Consider the following 21,652-nt stretch of genomic DNA (forward strand, 5'->3'; position numbering starts at 1 on the left):
AAATCTGCATTTCTTGAAAATTTCCTCACTTTCCAATATGTCTTTTAATTTGTGATGAGTATATTCTTAGGTGAGAGAAGCTTTAAATAAGCTTCTAAATTAAATGTTTTTAAAAACTGAATTATAATACAATAATTTTATATAATTATTTCTCAAGGAGATTTCATTTTAAGAGAGTAGCTTACCTTCAAATACAACTAATATTTGGATGACACATTCAAACACTGAAAGCAAAACACCTTTTATAATTACTTTTTAAAAATGTTTTGCAATTACATATAAAAGCAATTTTTAACATTTTTAAAAATTTTGAGTTCCAAATTCTCTCCCACCTTCTTCCCCCCACCTTGAGAAGGCAAGAAATTTGATATAGATTATACATATGAAGTCATGCAAAACAATTCCAAATTAGCTACATTATTAAGGAAAACACAGACCAGAAAAATAAAATAAGAAAAATAAATAAACTTTTTAAAAAAAAGTATAGTTTGATCTGCATTCAGTCTCTATCAGTTCTTTCTCTGGAGATAGATAGCATTTTTAGTCATATGTCCTTTGGAAATGTCTTAGATCATTGTATTGCTGAGAAGAGCTGATTCATTCACAATTGATCACCATATGATATTGCTGTTACTGGTACAATGTTCTCCTGGTTCTGCTCACTTTATTTTGCATCAGTTCATATAAATATTTTTGGGTGTTTCTGAAAGCACCTTGTTCATTTCTTATAGCACAATAGTATTCTATCACAAGCATATACAACTTTTTCAGTCATTCCCCAAATACCAGGCATCCCGTCCAATTATTAGTTTTTCTAGCTCTATAAAATAATTTTTTGGTTATTTCTTTGGTATGATACTAAATAAGTAAATTAAAATTTAAGTAGAATTGTCATTGTTATTACACTAGCTCAGCCTACCCATGAGCAATTAATATTTTCCAATTGCTAAGATCTGATGTTTTTGTGAAGTGTTTTGTAATTGTATTCATATAGTTCCTGGATTTGTCTTGACAGGTAGACACCCAAATATATCATATTGTCTGCAGTTATTTTAAATAGAATTTCTCTTCCTATCCCTTGCTTTTGGACTTTGTTGGTAATAGACAAGAAACTCTGATGATTTCTGTGCATTTACTTTATATCCTGTAGTTTTGCTTGAGTTATTAATTATTCAATTTTTTATCAATTCTCTAGGATTCTCCTGAAATACCATCATATCATCTGCAAAGAGTGATAGTTTTATTTCCTTGTTGCCTATTATAATTCTTTCAATTTCTTGTTCTTATTGCTATAGCTAGGATTTCTAATACAGTGTTGAATATTAAGTGATGACAATAGGAATCCTTGGTTCACCCCAGATCTTATTGGGAAGGTTTCTAGCTTTATCCCCATTATAAATAATGTTTCCTAACAATTTCAGACAGATACTCAACATGTCACACTAAGAAAAGCTCCACATATTCTTGTGCTTTCTAGTGTTTTCAAAAGGAATAAATGTTGTATTTTGTCAAATGTTTTTCTGCATCTATTGAGATAATACTATTTCTGTTGGTATTGCTATTGATATGGTTAATTATACTGATAGTTTTCATAATATTGAACCAGCCCTGCATTCCTGGTATAAATCACACTTGGTCATAGTGTATGATCATTGTGATATATTGCTGTAATCTCCTTGGTAGTGATTTATTTTAAATTTTTGCATCAATATTTATTAGGAAAGTTGGTCTATAGTTTTCTTTCTCTGTTTTTGCTCCTCACGATTTAAGTATCAGCACCATATTTGTGTGATAAAAGGAATTTGGTAAGATTCCTTCTTTGCTTATTCTTTAAATGTTGGTAGAATTCACTTGTGAATCCATCTCTTCCTGGGGATTTTTCTTAGGGAGCTCATTGATAGCTTGTTCAATTTCTTTTCCTAAGATAGGATTATTTATGTATTTTATTTCCTTTTCTGTTCATTTGGGCAATTTGTATCTTGTAAATATGAATCTATATCACTTAGATTATTAAAGTTATTAGAATATAATTGGGCATAATAGCTCCTCATAATTGCTTTAATTTTCTCTTCATTGATGGTGAATTTGCCCTTTTTGTTTTTGATACTGGTAATTTAGTATTCTTTCTTTTTTTAATCAAATTAACCAATGGTTTATCTATTTCATTTTTTTGTTTCTTTTAAAATAGACTTCCATGTGCAGCACCTCATTTGGATGTGTCTGAAGTCTTGGAAGCTTGACTATCCTATATTCTCCTACAAATGGACCTTGGGAGCTTGTTCTAGTGGGGGAGCATCATCTTTCCATGTTGTAATGTAAATATTTTAACCTTATTGAATCCCTAATCATTTTTTCCTATTTGCCTTTTTATGCTTCTCATGACTCTTTTATTCAAATTGTTCAAATTCACATTTTCTATTCAGCTCTCATCTTTTCAAAAGGAAAGCTTGAAAGTCCTCTATTTTATTGAATTTCCACTTTTTTCCCCTGAAAGGTTATACTCAGATTTGCAGGGTAGATTATTTTTGTTTTTAATCCTTGTTCCTTTGCCTTCCATTATATCATATTCTAAGCCCTCTAGTCCTTTACTGAAGAACCTGCTAAATCTTGTGTTACCTGATGTGGTTCCATGATATTTGAATTGTTTCTCTCTGGCTGCATGCAATATTTCCTCCTTGACTTGGGAACTCTGGAATTTGGCTAAAATATTCCTGAGAATTTTCATTTTGAAATCTCTTTCAGAAGGTGATTGGGGGGTTCTTTCAGTTTCTCTTTCACCCTCTGGTCCTAGGATATAAGGGCATGTTTCTTGATAATTTCTTCAGATATGATGTCTATGCTGTTTGCTTGATCACAGCTTTCAGTTAGTCCAATAAGTCTTAAATTAGCCCTCCATGGTCTATGTTGCAGGTCAGTTGTTTTTCCAATGAGATACTTCATATTTTCTTCTATCTTCTTCATTCTTTTGATTTTGTTTGATTGTTTCTTGACCTCTCCTGAAGTCATTAGCTTCCACTTTATCAATTATAGTTTTTAAAGAATTTTTTCTCTCCAATGAGCATTTGTACTTCCTTTTACATTTGGCCAATTCTACTTTCTAAGGAGTTTTTTCCTTAGTGTATTTTTTTTACCTCTTTTTGCATTTGGATAATTCTGCTTTTTAAGGAGATCTTCAGTGGATTTTTGTGCCTTTTTTACAATTCTGTTTTTAAGGTGTTATTTTCTTTGGTATTTTTCTATACTTTACCAAGCTGTTGACCTTTTTCCCCTAATTTTCTTGCATCACTCTTTTTTGCTCAATTTTTCTTCTACCTTTGTTATTTGATTTGTAAAATCCTCTTTCAGCTCTTCCAGGAATTCTTGTGGCATATAAGACAAATTCATATTTTTCTTTGAGACTATGGATGTAACTATTTGTTGTGTTCTTCTGAGTTTGTGTCTTGATCTTACCGGTCACCACAGTAAATTCTTAGGGTTGGGTTCTTTTGTTGTTTGCTCATTTTTCCAGCCTATTTCTTGACTTTTAATTTGACATTAAGGTAGGGCTCTGCTCCTGACATGGACAGGAAACTGTCCCAAGTTTCAGGTTTTTCATGCTGCTATTTTCAGAGCTAGTTCTGGGCATCTTTACATGTTCAGTTCTCACAAGGTGACTATGATCTAAGGAGAGGTGCCTGTGCTCTGGTCTGCGAGAGACCACAAGCATTCATTTCCATTCTGGAACTTTGTCTGGGCTTCCCATTCCCTTGTGGTTGCAAGTGCTAGTGTGCTAATGTTTCTCCTCACCCTGGAACTGCTACCAAGAACTGTGTATAGGCAATGCACCAGTTTTGCACCCAGTGCAGTCTTCTGACCTCCCTCACTGTCTGTGAGCTGAGATCTCTGGAAACCTCCACAGCTGATGCCGCTGTCAGTTCTCACCCTGAGACACATCTTTCCTGCTTGGGCTGGAATTGTTTTACCCAACTTTTCGTTTGTTCTCCCACTCCAGAATTCATTCTGATACATTATTTTAAAGTTGTTTGGAGAGAAATTGGGGAAAGCTCTGGTGAGTTCTTGCCTTTACTTTGCCATTTTGACTGTCTTTATACTCACTCTTGATAGTATCCAAACAGGAAGCAAAACCAATGGGACTAAGGGAGGAGCAAATTATATACATGCTAACATAGAATCACCTATCCCAACTTCCACATACAATATATCTATGGACCTCACCCTCAATATTTCTTCTCCATACATATCAATTAATAGCCAGAGACCATCCAGCAAAGATATAAAATTTTAATGTTCATTTATTTTGTCTACATCACTCATATTGACATGTTGGAGTAATTTTCTGTAGTATGTACAATGTGCTTACAACAGACTGTTTGCAAGCCCAGGATTTAGAAAAAACTTCATAACTCATAAGTGACACAGGTTCCTTTTCCTATTTTTCTATTTGTATTAGTTTCAGGTAGTTCTAGGATCCAAGGCCACTCAGATCAATACTATCAACATGCCTAGCCAATGTGTATGTACATGTAAAATGGTAGGAATTGTGTCACTTTTCTTCTTTGACCTATGGGGCCGTGGTGTGTGTGTGTGTGTGTGTGTGTGTGTGTGTGTGTGCATGTTTAAAAAATGTCTGGTGAATTAAATTGCTTAAATTGTAATTTTGTTTGAATAAAGTATAATGCAAAAAGTTGAATGTATATGCCGTTAGTCCATATGAATTGATTTTTTCACAATGCAGGTATAATTTTGAAATAAAGGTTTGGACAGAAAAGTCACCTTAAAGGTGTAGGAAATTTTAAAAAATTGAGGAATTGAAAGGAGAACTAGGCAGAAAAAGTTAATCATGCTTGTTGATGATAATGATGACAGTGATAAATGATGTTTATATGGTGCATTAAAGTACAGAAATGGTACCATATGCCTATAATCCTAGCTGCCCAAGAGGCTGAGGCTGATAGATCTCTTATGCTCAAGAGCTCTGAGCTGTAGTATGCTAAGTTGATTGGGTGTGGCATAAGTGGCATAATTGTGGCATAAATATGGTAAGGTCCCAAGAGTAGATCAAACTGGCCCAGGTTGTAAACAGAATGCTTAAACCTCTTCAGTTGACCAGTAAAGGAAACAAGTGATGAGTAGCTTCAGGACTTCCTGTCTGAGAGAGACAGGGAGAACAAGGCTTTTTTTGAAAAAATGTATATGATGCTTTAAAGTTTGTAAAGTATTCTGAATATTTGATCTTCATGCCAACAATTTCTATATAGGTATTAGGGATTCTACTCATCCCGTTTTGCAGATGACTAAATCTGAGGCCCAAAGAAGTGACACAATTCCCCTGTGGTCCTAGAGCTCTGATATGTCAAAGGAAAGATTCCTAGCCAGACCTGCCCACCTCCACACCATGCCTCTATGAAGCTGCCTCCTTAACAAGACATTCAGACCAAATCGTAAAGACAGAGTGATACTATAGAAGTCTGAATTTTAGATCTATATTAGTAAAGTGACACTGCCTAGTGAAACAAAAAAGAGCTACTTAAATCTGGAAATCTCACATGAGAGATGCATAAAAGATACTGCATGATCAATAAATCAATATGCATTTATTAAGTTCCTCCCATATGCCAACCGCTGTACTAGGTTCTGTAACACAAAAAAAAAGACAAAAACAATTTGTCCTCAAGGACCTTACAACAATAGAAGAGACAATATGCAAACCAATTTATATACAAAGCAAGCTATGTACAGGATAAATAGGAGATACTTAGCAGAGGGAAGGTAATAGAATTAGTGGAAGAATATTCCAGGCATAAGGGACAGCCTGATAAAATGCCTGGGAGGGAGAGATAGAGTGTCTTGTTTATAGAACAGTCACATAGTAGGCCAGTTTCACTGGGTCAAAGAGAACAACTCAGGGAGAAAGGTATCGAAGGGATAGGTTAGGAAGGGCTTTGAACACCAAAAAGAGCATTTTCTATTTCCTCCTGGAGGCAACAGGGAACCACTAGAGTTTATTGAGTGGGGAGATGGTGGTGGGGAAGCACCTGTGTGACATGATAGGACTTGTATTTTAGGAAAGTAAAGAACAAAAATGTAGCAAGGAAAATAAGACAGGTGAAAAATAGTTTAGCATAACTAAATAAAACTTTTGTAAGAAAAGATGATATTTTTCAATGCATCAGAAGCTTTCCAGCTATTCATGATGAGGACACCCCACTTAGCTCAGGCCCATAACATGCAAACTGCCAAAAAGTAGAACTTTAAAATAAGATAGTACAGTAGAGGGAGCATTGCAAGGTGACTCTATCAACATGCTCCTCCAAACAATTTAAAAATAACTTTGAAATAATCCCATTCAAATTCTGAAGCAAGACAGCCGAAAGAAGATTGGGGGTGAGATTTTTTTTAGCCTAAGAAAACTTAGGAGTTCAGAAGAGGTCTGTCACATTGGAGTGGGAGTGATTGGACTTGGAGTGGCAGTAACAACAGTTGTAGGCTATGGAGGAGGCAAGACAGAAGAAAAAGTAGCAGCAGTTTCAGTAGATCTTACTGCCCAGGGACAATAAGGAGATTGCACAACTGATCAAAGAGATATTACATGGGACCCCTGTGTTTGTACTAGGCACAAAACTGAGTGCTCTTTGACAACTTCACTGCCCATTACATAGTTCCAGGTTGCAGTTCCAAAATGGAGAAGAGTGCTATCACATAAGGTCACAAAGGAGAAGGCTCTTACCGGGGTAAGGACTAGAGCACAGATAGGAGCAGTGAAAACACCTTTGCCTAAATCACACCACCTGGGAAGCGTTGAAAATTTACAGCCTGGGCAGAGCCAAGATGGCCACTGGAAAGTAGGGACTTGCATAAGCTCCTCCCCAGGACCCTCCAAAAACCTATAAAAAACGGATCTGAACAAATTCTAGAAGTGCAGAACCCACAAAATAGCTGAGGGAAGCAGGGCTCCAACCCAGGACAGCCTGGATGGTCACTCGGTAAGATCAATCGCATATGGAGCTGGGAGCTCAGGGGAGCGGAGTCGAGCGTGGGTGACAGCAGGACCAACCAGACCAGGAGCCAGGCAGAACAGGCCCTAGCACCCTGAATCAGTGAGCTGTGGCAGTTACCAGACTACTCAACCCACAAACACCAAAGACAACAGAGAAGGTTAGTGGGAAGAGCTGATGGGGACAGAGTTGAAGGAGTTCACAGTTCAGCCACCACCACCAGGGGCAGCGGGGGAGGTGCAGCTACAGAACTACAGCTGCAGTTGCTTCCGGCCCCAGGCCCACCTGATGGGAGGAATTCAGTGGCAGATCAGAGGAGGAGTGCAGAGCCTGTCTAAGATCTGAGTGGCAGTTTGAGTTGGCAATTCTTGGGGGAGGAGGAGTGCTGGTGTGGCAGAGCTGGCTGTATAGAAATAGCTCTGAAAACAACAGAGCATCCCCTCAAGCTTGGAACAAAGTACTCTTTGCTCTACAAGTAGTCATATCCTGACAAAAAGCTCAAGGGTCAAGTACTTGTCTGGGAACAGGGCCAGGCATCAAAAACAGACTCAGATTCAGACTCAGACTTTGGAATCTTTCTTTGGTGACAAAGAAGACCAAAACATATGGTCAGAAGAAGTCAACAAAGTCAAAGAGCCTACATCAAAAGCCTCCAAGAAAAACATGAACTGGTCTCAGGCCATGGAAGAGCTTAAAAAGGATTTGGAAAAACAAGTTAGAGAAGTAGAGGGAAAACTGGGAAGAGAAATGAGAATGATGCAAGAAAATCAGGAAAAACAAGTCAACAACTTGCTAGAGGAGACCCAAAAAAATACTGAAGAAAACAATATCTTAAAAAATAGACTAACTCAAATGGCAAAAGAGCTCCAAAAAGCCAATGAGGAGAAGAATGCCTTGAAAGGCAGAATTAGCCAAATGGAAAAGGAGGTCCAAAAGGCCACTGAAGAAAATATGACCTTAAAAATTAGATTGGAGCAAGTGGAAGTTACTGACTTTATGAGAAACCAAGATATTATAGAACAGAACCAAAGGAATGAAAAAACGGAAGACAATGTGAAATATCTCATTGGAAAAACCACTGACCTGGAAAATAGATCCAGGAGAGATAATTTAAAAATTACTGGACTACCTGAAAGCCATGACCAGAAAAAGAGCCTAGATATCATCTTTCAAGAAATTATAAAGGAGGACTGCTCTGATACTCTACAGCCAGAGGGTAAAATAGAAATGGAAAGAATCCACAGATTACCTCCTCTAAAACGTCCCAAAAAGAAAACTCCTAGGAATATTGTCACCAAATTCTGGAGCTACCAGATCAAGGAGAAAATACTGAAAGCAGCCAGAAAGAAACAATTTGAGTACTGTGGAAACACAATCAGAATAATACAAGATCTAGCAGCTTCTACATTAAGGGATAGAAGGGTTTGGAATAAAATATTCTGGAGGTCAAAGGAGCTAGGAATAAAACCAAGAATCACCTACCCAGCAAAACTGAGTATCATGCTCCAAGGCAAAATATGGATTTTCAATAAAATAGAGGAATTTCAAGCTTTCTCAGTAAAAAGACCAGAGCTGAATAGAAAACTTCACTTTCAGTCCCGGGGGTGGAGCCAAGATGGAGGCAGGAAACCAGAGACTAGCATGAGCTCCCCACCGAGTCCCTCCAAAAACCCATAAAAAATGGCTCTGAACCAATTCTAGAACTGCAGAACCCACAAAAACAGGAGAGGGAAGCAGGGCTCCAGCCCAGGACAGCCCAGATGGTCTCTGGGTGAGGTCTATCCCACACGGAGCTGGGATCTGGGAGCTGGGAGCTGGGAACGGAGCAGAGCAGAGCCCAGCATGAGCTCCACGGACCAGATCAGGAGCCTGGCAGAGTGGGCCCTAGCGCCCTGAATCAGTGAGCTGTGGCAGTTACCAGACCTCTCAACCCACAGACATGAAAGACAACAGAGAAGGTCAGTGGGAAAAGCAGCGGGAGTGGAAGGAGTTCACAGTTCGGTTACCAGCCCAGGGGCAGCAGAGGTGGGGCAACTGCAGCTGCAGTTGCTTCTGGCCCCGGGCCCACCTGGTGGGAGGAACTAAGTGGCAGATCAGAGCAGGAGTGCACAGTGGGGAAGGAGTAGTGCTGGTGTGGCAGAGCTGGTGCATTCCCCCAAAACGTGGAACATAGAACTCTCTAGTCTACAAGCAGTCATACCCCACTGAAAAACTCAAGGGTCAAGTTAGTTGGTTGGGAATATGGCCAGGCAGCGAAAATGGACGCAGATTCAGTCTCACACATTGGATTCTTTCTTTGGTGACAAAGAAGACCAAAACACACAGACAGAAGAAGTTAACAAAGTCAAAAAGCCTACAACAGAAGCCTCCAAGAAAAACATGAACTGGTACCAGGCCATGGAAGAGCTCAAAAAGGATTTGGAAAAGCAAGTTAGAGAAGTAGAGGAAAAATTGGGAAGAGAAATGAGAAGGATGCGAGAAAACTATGAAAAACAAGTCAATGACTTGCTAAAGGAGACCCAAAAAAATACTGAAAAATACACTGAAGAAAACAACACCTTAAAAAATAGACTAACTCAAATGGCAAAAGAGCTCCAAAAAGCCAATGAGGAGAAGAATGCCTTGAAAGGCAGAATTAACCAAATGGAAAAGGAGGTCCAAAAGACCACTGAAGAAAATATGACCTTAAAATTTAGATTGGAGCAAGTGGAAGCTACTGATTTTATGAGAAATCAAGATATTATAAAACAGAACCAAAGGAATGAAAAAATGTAAGACAATGTGAAATATCTCATTGGAAAAACCACTGACCTGGAAAATAGATCCAGGAGAGAGATTTTAAAAATTATTGGACTACCTGAAAGCCATGATCAAAAAAAGAGCCTAGATATCATCTTTCAAGAAGTTATCAAGGAGAACTGCCCTGATATTCTAGAACCACAGGGCAAAATAGAAATTGAAAGAATCCATTGATCGCCTCCTCAAATAGATCCCAAAAAGAAAACTCCTAGGAATATTGTCACCAAATTCCAGAACTCCCAGATCAAGGAGAAAATACTTCAAGCATCCAGAAAGAAACAATTTGAGTATTGTGGAAACCCAATCAGAATAACCCAAGATCTGGCAGCTTCTACATTAAGAGGTAGAAGGGCTTGGAATACGACATTCTGGAGGTCAATGGAGCTAGGATTAAAACCAAGAATCGCCTACCCAGCAAAACTGGGTATCATGCTCCAAGGCAATAAATAAATAGATAAAATAAAAATAAAATAGAGGACTTTCAAGCTTTCTCAGTGAAAAGACCAGAGCTGAATAGAAAATTTGACTTTCAAACACAAGAATCAAGAGAAGCATGGAAAGGTAATCAAGAAAAAGAACAAGAAAAAGAAATTGCAAGGGACTTACTAAAGTTGAACTGTTTTGTTTACATTCCTACATGGAATATATATGTATGTATGTATGTATGTATGTATGTATGTATGTATATACATATATATCTATATATATACATATATATAAGTATATATATATATGCAAAATAAATAAATTAAATTTAAAAAAAAAGAAAATTTGACTTTCAAACACAAGAAACAAGAGAGGCATGAAAAGGTAAACAAGAAAGGGAAATCACAAAGCACTTACTAAAGTTGAACTGTTTTGTTTACATTCTTTTTTTATATTTAATTTATTTAATATATTTAGTTTTCAGCATTGATTTTCACAAGAGTTTGAATTACAAATTTTCTCCCCATTTCTACCCTCCCACTCACTCCAAGATGGCATGTATTCTGGTTGCCCTGTTCCCCAGTCTGCCCTCAAATCTGTCACCCCACTCCCCTCCCATCCCCTTTTCTGATCTTCTATTGGAGGGCAAGATAAATTTCTATGCCCCATTGCCTATATATCTTATTTCCTAGTTGCATGCAAAAACTTTTTTTGTTGTTGTTGTTTTGGAACATCTGTTTTTAAAACTTTGAGTTCCAAATTCTCTCCCCTCTTCCTTCCCCACCCACCCTCCCTAAGAAGGCAAGCAATTCAACATAGGCCACATGCATATCATTATGTAAAACCCTCCCACAATACTCATGTTGTGAAAGATTAACTATGTTTTGCTCCTTCCTAACCTATCCCCCTTTATAGAATTTTTTCCCTTTACCTTGTCCCTTTTCAAAAGTGTTTGTTTTTGTTTACCTCCTCCCCCGTCTTCCCTCCCTTCTATCGTCCCTTTTTTATCTTCTTCCTCCTTCTTTCCTGTGGGGTAAGATACCCAATTGAGTGTGTATGATATTCCCTCCTCAGGTCAAATCCGATGAGAGCAGTATCTACTCATTCCTGCTCAACTGCCCCCTCTTCCCTTCCTAGAAAACCACTTTTTCTTTCCACTGTTATGTGAGATTATTTACCCCATTCTATCTCTCCCATTCTCTCTCTCTCAATATATTCCTCTCTTATCCCTTAATTTGATTTTATTTTGTAGATATCATCCCTTCATATTCAACTCACCTGTGCCCTCTGTGTGTGTATATATATATATATATGTGTGTATGTATATACATATATACATACATACACACATATATATACACCTATACATATACATACATAGACACACACACACACATATATATATATATATATATGCACACACATATATATGTGCATATTACTTTCAGCTACTACGATACTGAGGTCTCATGAATCATACACATCTTCTTTCCATGTAGGAATGTAAACAAAATAGTTCAACTTTACTAAGTCCCTTGTGATTTCCCTTTCTTGTTTAACTTTTCATGCTTCTCTTTATTCTTGTGTTTGAAAGTCAAATTTTCTATTCAGCTCTGGTCTTTTCACTGAGAAAGCTTGAAAGTCCTCTATTTTATTGAAAATCCATATTTTGCCTTGGAGCATGATACTCAGTTTTGCTGGGTGGGTGGTTCTTGTCTTTAATCCTAGCTCCATTGACCTCCAGAATATCATACTTCAAGCCCTTTGGTCCCTTAATGTGGAAGCTACTACATCCTGTGTTATCCTGATTATTTTTCCACAATACTCAAATTGTTTCTTTCTGGCTGCTTGCAGTATTTTCTCCTTGACCTGGGTGATTCTTTTAGGATCTTTTTTCAGGAGGCTATGTGTGGATTCTTTCAATTTCTATTTTGCCCTGTGGCTCTAGAATATCAGGGCAATTCTCTTTGATAATTTCTTGAAAGATGATATCTAGGCTCTTTTTTTGATCATGGCTTTCAGGTAGTCCAATAATTTTAAATTATCTCTCCTGGATCTATTTTCCAGGTCAGTGGTTTTTCCAATGAAATATTTCACATTGCCTTCCATTTTTTCATTCCTTTAGTTCTGTTTTATAATATCTTGATTTCTCATGAAGTCACTAGCTTCCACTTTTCCAATCCAATTTTTAAGGTCATATTTTCTTCAGTGGTCTTTTGGACCTCCTTTTCCATTTGGCTAATTCTGCCTTTCAAGGCATTCTTCTCCTCATTGGCTATTTGGAGCCCTTTTGCCATTTGAGTTAGTCTATTTTTTAAGGTGTTGTTTTCTTCAATATCTTTTTCAGTATTTTTGGCGTCTCCTCTAGCAAGTCATTGACTTGTTTTTCATGGTTTTCTTGCATCATTCTCATTTCTCTTCCCAATTTTTCCTCTACTTCTCTAACTTGCTTTTCCAAATCCTTTTTGAGCTCTTCCATGGCCTGAGACCAGTTCATGTTTTTCTTGGAGGCTTTTGATGTAGGCTCTTTGACTTTGTTCACTTCTTCTGGCTGTATGTTTTGGTCTTCTTTGTCTCCAAAGAAAGATTTCAAAGTCTGCGTCTGAATCTAAGTCCATTTTCACTGCCTGGCCATGTTCCCAGGCAACTTACTTGACCCTTGAGCTTTTTGTCAGGGTATAACTGCTTGTAGAGCAAAGAGTACTTTGTTCCAAGCTTGAGGGGATGCTCTGTTGTTTTCAGAGCTATTTCTATACAGCCAGCTCTGGCACACCGGCACTCCTCCTTCCCCAAGAACTCCCAACCCGAACCTGACACAAATCTTAAGCAGGCTCTGCACTCCTGCTCTGATCTGCCACTGAATTCCTCCCACCAGGTGGGCCTGGGGCCGGAAGCAACTGTAGCTGTAGTTCTGTAGCTGGACCTCCCCCGCTGCCCCTGGTGGCAGTGGCTGAAGTGTGAACTCTGTCCCCTGCAGCTTTTCTCACTGACCTTCTCTGTTGTCTTTGGTGTTTGTGGGTTGAGTAGTCTGGTAACTGCCACAGCTCACTGATTCAGGGTGCTAGGACCTGTTCCGCCTGGCTCCTGGTCTGGTTGGTCCTGCCGCCGCCCATGCTGAGCTCCACTCTGCCTGTGATAGACTTCATTCAGCAACCATCCAGGCTGTTCTGGACTGGATCCCTGCTTACCTCTTATTTTGTGGATTCTGCACTTCTAGAATTTGTTCAGAGCCACTTTTGTAGGTTTTTGGAGGGACCTGGTGGGGAGCTCACAAAAGTCCCTGCTTTCCAGTCACCATCTTGTCTCCGCCTCTCCCCCGTTTACATTCTTACATGGAAAGATGTTGTATATGATTCATGAGGCCTCAGTACTACGACAGCTGAAGGGAATATGTGTGTGTGTATATATATATATATATATATATATATATATATATATATATATATATATATATATAGAGAGAGAGAGAGAGAGAGGGAGGGAGGGAGGGAGGGATGGAGAGGGAGAGAGAAGCACAGGGTGAGTTGAATATGAAGGGATGATGTTTAAAAAAATAAAATCAAATTAAGGGATGAGATTATATTATTAGTGAGGGAGAAAGGGAGAGATAGAATGGGGTAAATTATCTCCCATAAAAGTAGCAAGAAAAAGTAGTTCTGTAGGAAGGGAAGAGGGGGCAGATGAGGGGGAATGAGTGAATCTTGCTCTCATCGGAATTGACCTGAGGAGGAAATAACATACACACTCAATTGGGTATCTTACCCCACAGGAAATATACACACACACATATCTAGAAGAGTATAAAACTCTTCTAAATTCAGAAGAAATAAAATGGTTCAGGAATAGGGAAAGCAGGGAGGACAAGGGGGAATCTCTACAGGGAAGGGTGAGGGAACAGGTTATGGGAGGCTACAGAAGGGTATTTTGATTAATGGGAATAGGAGGATAAGAGACAGATACTTGAAGGGAGGTAGGCTAAGTAATAGGAGGGCAAAGTAGTAGGTAGAATTAAATTAGAGGAGTCAGGAGGGATAGGAAACAAGAGATATACACAAACATAAAAACAAAGATCACGAGTAGAATTTGTAATGGAAAATATATGTCTATATTTGTATGTATATACATATATGGGTATATATATAGCTATATAAAAATATACCCACACTTAACTGTAGCCTCAGGGAGGGTGGGTAGGAAGAGTGAAAAAAAGAATAAAGTAAAAAGTGCACAGCAGAGAATAAAAGAAAACTTATAAGGAAGAAAAGAAAAGATGAACAGCTCTCAAGACAACATATAGTATTATTGAAATGAAAATTTATCGTTATATATTTTGAATCCTCTCTTATGTTCTGCTATGCACATGACATGCTTTTTTTCTTTTCTTATTTTGTATGTAAGTTCTAATATTTAAGTTTATGATATTTTTTCTTTTCTCTATTCTGTATTTGTGTTCTGGTGTTTGAGTCTAAAATAATTTTTTTTTTAAAAAAGAACTCTTTAAAAAAACAAAATTAGAAAGTGAAGAAAATTAGTACAAAAAATCATTGAAGAAAATTTTTTTTAAACTGTAATTGGAAAACTAGAAGCTAATGACTCTACATCAATAAACAACAATAAAAAAGTGAAAGGAATGAAAAAAGTAGAAGAAAATGTGGAATATCACCTTGTAAAAACAAGTGGCTAGAAAAAGGTCAAAGAGAGCTAATTTAAGAATTACTGGAGTACATAAAATCCTGATTAAAAAAGAGTTTTGGGAGGCAGAGTCAAAATTGTGGCTCAAAAAGAGGGACTCGCTTAAGCTCTCCCCCAAATCCTTCCAAATACCTGTAAAAAATGACTCTAAACAAATTCTAGAGCTACAGAACCCACTAAATAACACAGGGAAACAAGTCTCCAGCCCAAGATGGGCTGAATGGTCACTGGGAAGGGTCTCTACCACCCTATGACAGTAGAGAACAGCCCAACATGGGCTGCGCCAGGACAGACCAGGCAAGGAGTAGACCAGGTGGAGCAGGCTTCAGGGTCCTGAATCATTGAACTGTGGCAGTTGCCAGATTTCTCAACACACAATACTAAAGACAACTGAGCAGGTCAGTGGGAAAACTTCTAGGTCTGGGTGAGGGAAGTGTGCAGTCTGGCCACAGCCCTGGGGCAGTGGAGGTGGTGCAGCAGCAGTAGCAGGAAACTCCTGCAGCTGCTTTCAGAGCTCCAGCAGCAGCTGCTTCTGGACCCCTTATCCCACACAGTGGGATGAATCAAGCAGCTGATCAGAGTGGGAGTGAAGAAATCCCTTTGCTGGCACTGAGGCAAGGTTCTCTTGCTTTGCCCTGCTTGGATGTGGGTGAGAGTTCTGGTTGGAGGTTCTTGGGGGAGGAGGGATACTGGTGCAGCAGAGCTTTGAGGTGGCTGTGGAGAGGGAGTCCTTCTGGTGGTTAAATGGCAGAAAAGACTGCCTGCACTCACAAGCCAGAGCACAGGCCAGGAGAGGAGCATATACCACCTCAGAATAGAAGTAGCTCTGAAAACAGGAGGGTAAAACCCCTGAAGCTTGGGACAAAGCACTCACCACTCTGAAAGCAATCATACCCTGACCAAAAGCTCAAAAGTCAAGTAATTGGCTGGGGAGATGAGCAAGCAGGGTAAAAGGACTTACACTCAGACTATAGAATCTTTCTTTGGTGACAAAGAAGATCAAAATATACAGCCAGAAGAGGTCAACAAATTCAAAGAGTCTACATCAAAAGCCTCTAAGAAAAATACAAATCAGCCTCAGGCCATGGAAGAGCTCAAAAAGGATTTGGAAAATCAAGTAAGAGAAGTTGAGGACACTTTGGGAAGAGAAATGAGAGTGATGCAAGAAAATCATGAAAAACAAGTCAATGACTTGCTAAAGGAGACCCAAAAAACACTGAAGAAAATAACACCTTAAAAATAGACTAACTCAAATGGCAAAAGAGCTCCAAAACGCCAATGAGGAGAAGAATGTCTTGAAAGGCAGAATTACCCAAATGGAAAAGGAGGTCCAAAAGACCACTGAAGAAAATACTACCTTAAAAATTAGATTGGAACAAGTCGAAGCTAGTGACTTTATGAGAAATCAAGATATTATGAAACAGAACCAAAGGAATGAAAAAACGGAAGACAATGTGCAATATCTCATTGGAAAAACCACTGACCTGGAGAATAGATCCAGGAGAGAGAATTTGAAAATTACTGGACTACCTGAAAGCCATGATCACAAAAAGAGCCTAGACATCATATTTCAAGAAATGATCAAGGAAAACTGCCCTGATATTCTAGAACCAGAAGATAAAATAGAAATTTAAAGAATCCACCAATAACCTCCTGAAAAAGATCTGAAAAAGAAAATTCCTAAGAATGTTGTAGCCAAATTCCAGAGCTCCCAAATGAAGAAGAAAATATTGCAAGCAGCCAGAAAGAAACAATTTGAGTATTGTGGAAACTCGATCAGGATAACACAAGATCTAACAGCGTCTACGTTAAGGGACTGAAGGGCTTAGAATACGATATTCCAGAGGTCAAAGGAACTAGGATTTAAACCAAGAATCACCTACCCAGCAAAACTGAGTATAACGCTCCAGGGCAAAATGTGGATTTTCAATAAAATAGAGGACTTTCAAGCATTCTCGATGAAAAGGCCAGAGCTAAATAGAAAATTTGGCTTTCAAATACAAGAATCAAGAGAAGCATGAAAAGGTAAACAGGAAAGAGAAATCATAAGGGACTTACTAAAGGTGAACTGTTTTGCTTACATTCCTACATGGAAAGATGATATTTGCAACTCATGAGACCTTTCTCAGTATTAGAGTAGATGAAGGAAATATACATACATACATATATACATACATACATATACATATATATTATGTGTATATATATATACATACATATACATATATATACAGACAGAGGGCACAGGGATGATATGAAAGGAAGATATCTAAAAAATAAAATTAAAGAGTGAGAGAGGAATATATTGGGAGAAGGAGAAATGGAGAGATAGAATGAGGTAAATTATCTCACATAAAAGTGGCAAGAAAAAGCTGTTGTAATGGAAGGGAAGAGGGGGTAGGTAAAAGGGAATGAGTGAATCTTGCTCTCATCAGATTTGACTTAAGGAGGGAATAATACATACACTCAATTGGGTATCTTACCCTACAGGAAAGTAGGGGGGAAGGGGATAAGATGTGGGGATGACAGAAGGGAGGGAAGATTAGGGGAGGAGGTAGTCAAAAGGAAACACTTTTGAAAAGTGACAGGATCAAGGGAGAAAAGTCAATAAAGGGGGACAGGATAGGATAGAGGGAAATTTAGTTAGTCTTTCACAACATGACTATTATGGAAGTGTTTTGCATAACAATGCATGTGTGGCCTATGTTGAATTGCTTGCCTTCTCAAGGAAGGTGGGTGGGGAGGGAGGAAGGGAGAGAATTTGGAACTCAAGGTTCTAAAAACAAATTTAAAAGGGTGTTTTTACATGCAACTGAGAAATAAGATATACAGGCAATGGGACACAGAAATCTACCTTGCCATACCAGAAAGTAAAGGGGAAGGGAATGGGGGCAGGGGAGTGGGGTGATAGAAGGAAAGGCAGACTGGGGAAAAGTGCAATCAGAATTTAAATCATCTTAGGATGGGGGGAGGGTAGAGATGGGGAGAAAATTTGTAACTCAAAATCTCATGGAAGTCAATGTGGAAAACTAAAAATATTGAATAAGTTAATTTTGAAAATAATAATAATAATGCTTAAAAAATAAAATAAAAACCTGAGTATTTGTTGGGACAAAATAGCTTAGAAATCATCTTTGAAGAGGCAGAGCCAAGATGGCCATGTGAAAACAGCGTCTTACCGGAGCTCTCTCACAAGTTCTGTCAGATTCCGATAAAAAAGTGAATCTGAGCAGATTTGAGAGAGTTAGAAACTGCGAGCAGTCTGAGTAAGGCAAATTTCCAAGCCAGGGGAGTCTGAAAGGCCAAAGGGATGAATCTGTAGGCATGGAAAAATAAGCTAAAATTTAATTGGAAACTAAATAATCTAATTCTAAAGAATGAGTGGGCCAAAGAACAAACCAGAGAAACAATTAATAACTTCATTCAAGAGAATGACAATAATGAGACTACATACCAAAACTTATGGGATGCAGCAAAAGCAGTTCTTGGGGGAAGTTTTATATCTCTAAATGCTTACATGAATAAAATAGGGAAAAAGGAGATCAATGAGTGAGCATGCAACTGAGAAAGCTAGAAAAAGAACAAACTGGAAAGATGGCGGCTGGTAAGCACGGACTAGAGTGAGCTCCGTACCCGAGTCCCTCCAAAAACCTATAAAAATGGCTCTGAACCAATTCTAGAACGGCAGAACCCACAGAACAGCAGAGGGAAGCAGGGCTCCAGCCCAGGACAGCCCGGATGGTCTCTGGGTGAGCTCTATTCCACACGGAGCTGGGAGCTGGGAGCTGGGAACGGAGTGGAGCAGAACCCAGCCTGAGCGGCGTGGACGATCCAGACCAGAAGCCGGGCGGAGGGGGCCCTAGCGCCCTGAATATGTGAGCTGCGGCAGTTACCAGACCCCTCGACCCACAAACACCAAAGACTGCGGAGAAGGTTAGTGGGAAAAGCTGCGGGAGTGGAAGGAGTTCGCGGTTCGGCTTCCAGCCCCGGGGCAGCGGAGGCGGGGCAGCTACAGCTGTTGTTACTTCCGGCTCCAGGCCCACCTGGTGGGAGGAATTAAGTGGCGGATCACAGCAGGGATGCACAGCCTGCCAAAGATCTGAGCCCAGTCTGGACTGGGGGTCCTTGGGGAAGGAGGAGTGCGGCTCTGACAGAGCTGGCACCTCCCCCCCAAACGTAGAACATAGAACTCTGTAATCTACAAGCAGTCATACCCCACTGAAAAACTCAAGGGTCAAGTTAGTTGGTTGGGAATATGGCCAGGCAGCGAAAACGCACCCAGATTCAGTCTCAGACTTTGGATTCTTTCTTTGGTGACAAAGAAGACCAAAACATACAGCCTAAAGAAGACAACAAAGTCATAGAGCCTACAACAAAAGCCTCCAAGAAAAACATGAACTGGCCCCAGGCCATAGAAGAACTCAAAAAGGATTTGGAAAAGCAAGTTAGAGAAGTAGAGGAAAAATTGGGAAGAGAAATAAGAAGGATGCGAGAAAACCATGAAAAACAAGTCAATGACTTGCTAAAGGAGACCCAAAAAAATACTGAAAAATACACCGAAGAAAACAACACCTTAAAAAATAGACTAACTCAAATGGCAAAAGAGCTCCAAAAAGCCAATGAGGAGAAGAATGCCTTGAAAGGCAGAATTAGCCAAATGGAAAAGGAGGTCCAAAAGACCACTGAAGAAAATACTACTTTAAAAATTAGATTGGAGCAAGTGGAAGCTAGTGACTTTATGAGAAATCAGGATATTATAAAACAGAACCAGAGGAATGAAAAAATGGAAGACAATGTGAAATATCTCCTGGGAAAAACCACTGACCTGGAAAATAGCTCCAGGAGAGAGAATTTAAAAATTATTGGACTACCTGAAAGCCATGATCAAAAAAAGAGCCTAGATATCATCTTTCAGGAAATTATCAAGGAGAACTGCCCTGATATTCTACAGCCACAGGGCAAAATAGAAATTGAAAGAATCCATCGATCGCCTCCTCAAATAGATCCCAAAAAGAAATCTCCTAGGAATATTGTTGCCAAATTCCAGAGCTTCCAGATCAAGGAGAAAATACTGCAAGCAGCCAGAAAGAAACAATTTGAGTATTGTGGAAACCCAATCAGAATAACCCAAGATCTGGCAGCTTCTACATTAAGAGATCGAAGGGCTTGGAATGCGATATTCCGGAGGTCAATGGAGCTAGGATTAAAACCTAGAATCACCTACCCAGCAAAACTCAGTATCATGTTCCAAGGCAAAATATGGATTTTCAATAAAATAGAGGACTTTCAAGCTTTCTCAGTGAAAAGACCAGAACTGAATAGAAAATTTGACTTTCAAACACAAGAATCAAGAGAAGCATGAAAAGGTAATCAAGAAACGGAAATTGCAAGGGACTTACTAAAGTTGAACTGTTTTGTTTACATTCCTACATGGAAAGATGATGAGTATGATTCGTGAGACCTCAGTATTAGGGTAGTTGAAGGGAATATGCATATATATATATGCATATATATATGTTTATGTATATATAAGTGAATGTGTATGTATGTATGTATCTATGTGTATATGTATGTATGTGTATGTATGTGTATATATATATATATGTAAAAGAGAGAGAGCAGACACAGGGTGAGTTGAGGATGAAGGGAAGATAGCTAAAAGAAATAAAATGAAATTAAGGGATGAGAGAGTAACATACTGAGAGAGGGAGATAGGGAGAGATAGAATGGGGTGGATCATCTCGCATAAAGGTGGCAAGAGGAAACAGTTCTATGGGTAGAGGGGAGAGGGCAGGTGAGGGTGGAATGAGTGAACCTTGCTCTCATCAGATTTGGCCTGAGGGGAAATACCATACATACTCAGTTGGGTATCTCACCCCACAGGAAAGAAGAGGGAGGAAGATAAAAAAAAAAAAAAAAGGCGGGGGGATGATGGAGTGGAGGGCAGATGGGGGTGGAGGTAATCAAAACAAACACTTTGGAAAGGGGACAGGGTCAAGGGAGAAAATTCAATAAAAGGGGATGGGTTGGGAAGGAGCAAAATGTAGTTAGCCTTTCACAACATGAGTATTGTGGAAGGGTTATACATAATAATACATGTGTGGCCTAGGTTGAATTGCTCAACTTCTTAGGGAGGATGGGTGGGAAGGGAAGAGGGAAGGGAATTTGGAACTCAAAGTTTTAAAATCAGATGTTCAAAAACAAAAAAAGTTTTTGTATGCAACTAAAAAATAAGATACACAGGCAACGGGGCGTAGAAATTTATCTTGCCCTACAAGAAAGGAAGGGAAAAGGGGATGAGAGGGGAGGGGGGTGATAGAGGGGAGGGCTGACTGGGGAACAGGGCAACCAGAATATAAGCCATCTTGGAGTGGGGGGGAGGGCAGAAATGGGGAGAAAATTTGTAATTCAAACTGTTGTGAAAATCAATGCTGAAAACCAAATATGTTAAATAAATAAATTGCATTTAAAAAAAAAAAAAAAGAAAAAGAACAAACTGAAAATCCCCAATTAAATACCAAATTATAAATACTGAAAATCAAAGGAGAGATTAATAAAATTGAAACCAGGAAAAACTACTGAATTAATAAATGAAACAAAGAGCTGGTTTTATGAAAAAACCAATAAAATTGATAAACCTTTGGTCAATTTGATTTAAAAAAAGAAAGAAGAAAATCACATCACCAGTATCAAAAATGAGAAGGGTGAATGCACTTCTGATGAAGAGGAAATCAAAACAA

General features: G+C 38.9%; 1 protein-coding gene across 1 annotated transcript in view; it reads right to left on the minus strand.

The window, feature by feature from the left end:
* Nucleotides 1-21,652, minus strand: part of LOC118834196 (ATP-binding cassette sub-family A member 3-like) — a 233,891-nt gene that overhangs the window by 138,819 nt on the left and 73,420 nt on the right. The window lies entirely within an intron of this gene.

Source organism: Trichosurus vulpecula, chromosome 1, assembly GCF_011100635.1.
Source record: "Trichosurus vulpecula isolate mTriVul1 chromosome 1, mTriVul1.pri, whole genome shotgun sequence".
Classification (NCBI taxonomy): domain Eukaryota; kingdom Metazoa; phylum Chordata; class Mammalia; order Diprotodontia; family Phalangeridae; genus Trichosurus; species Trichosurus vulpecula.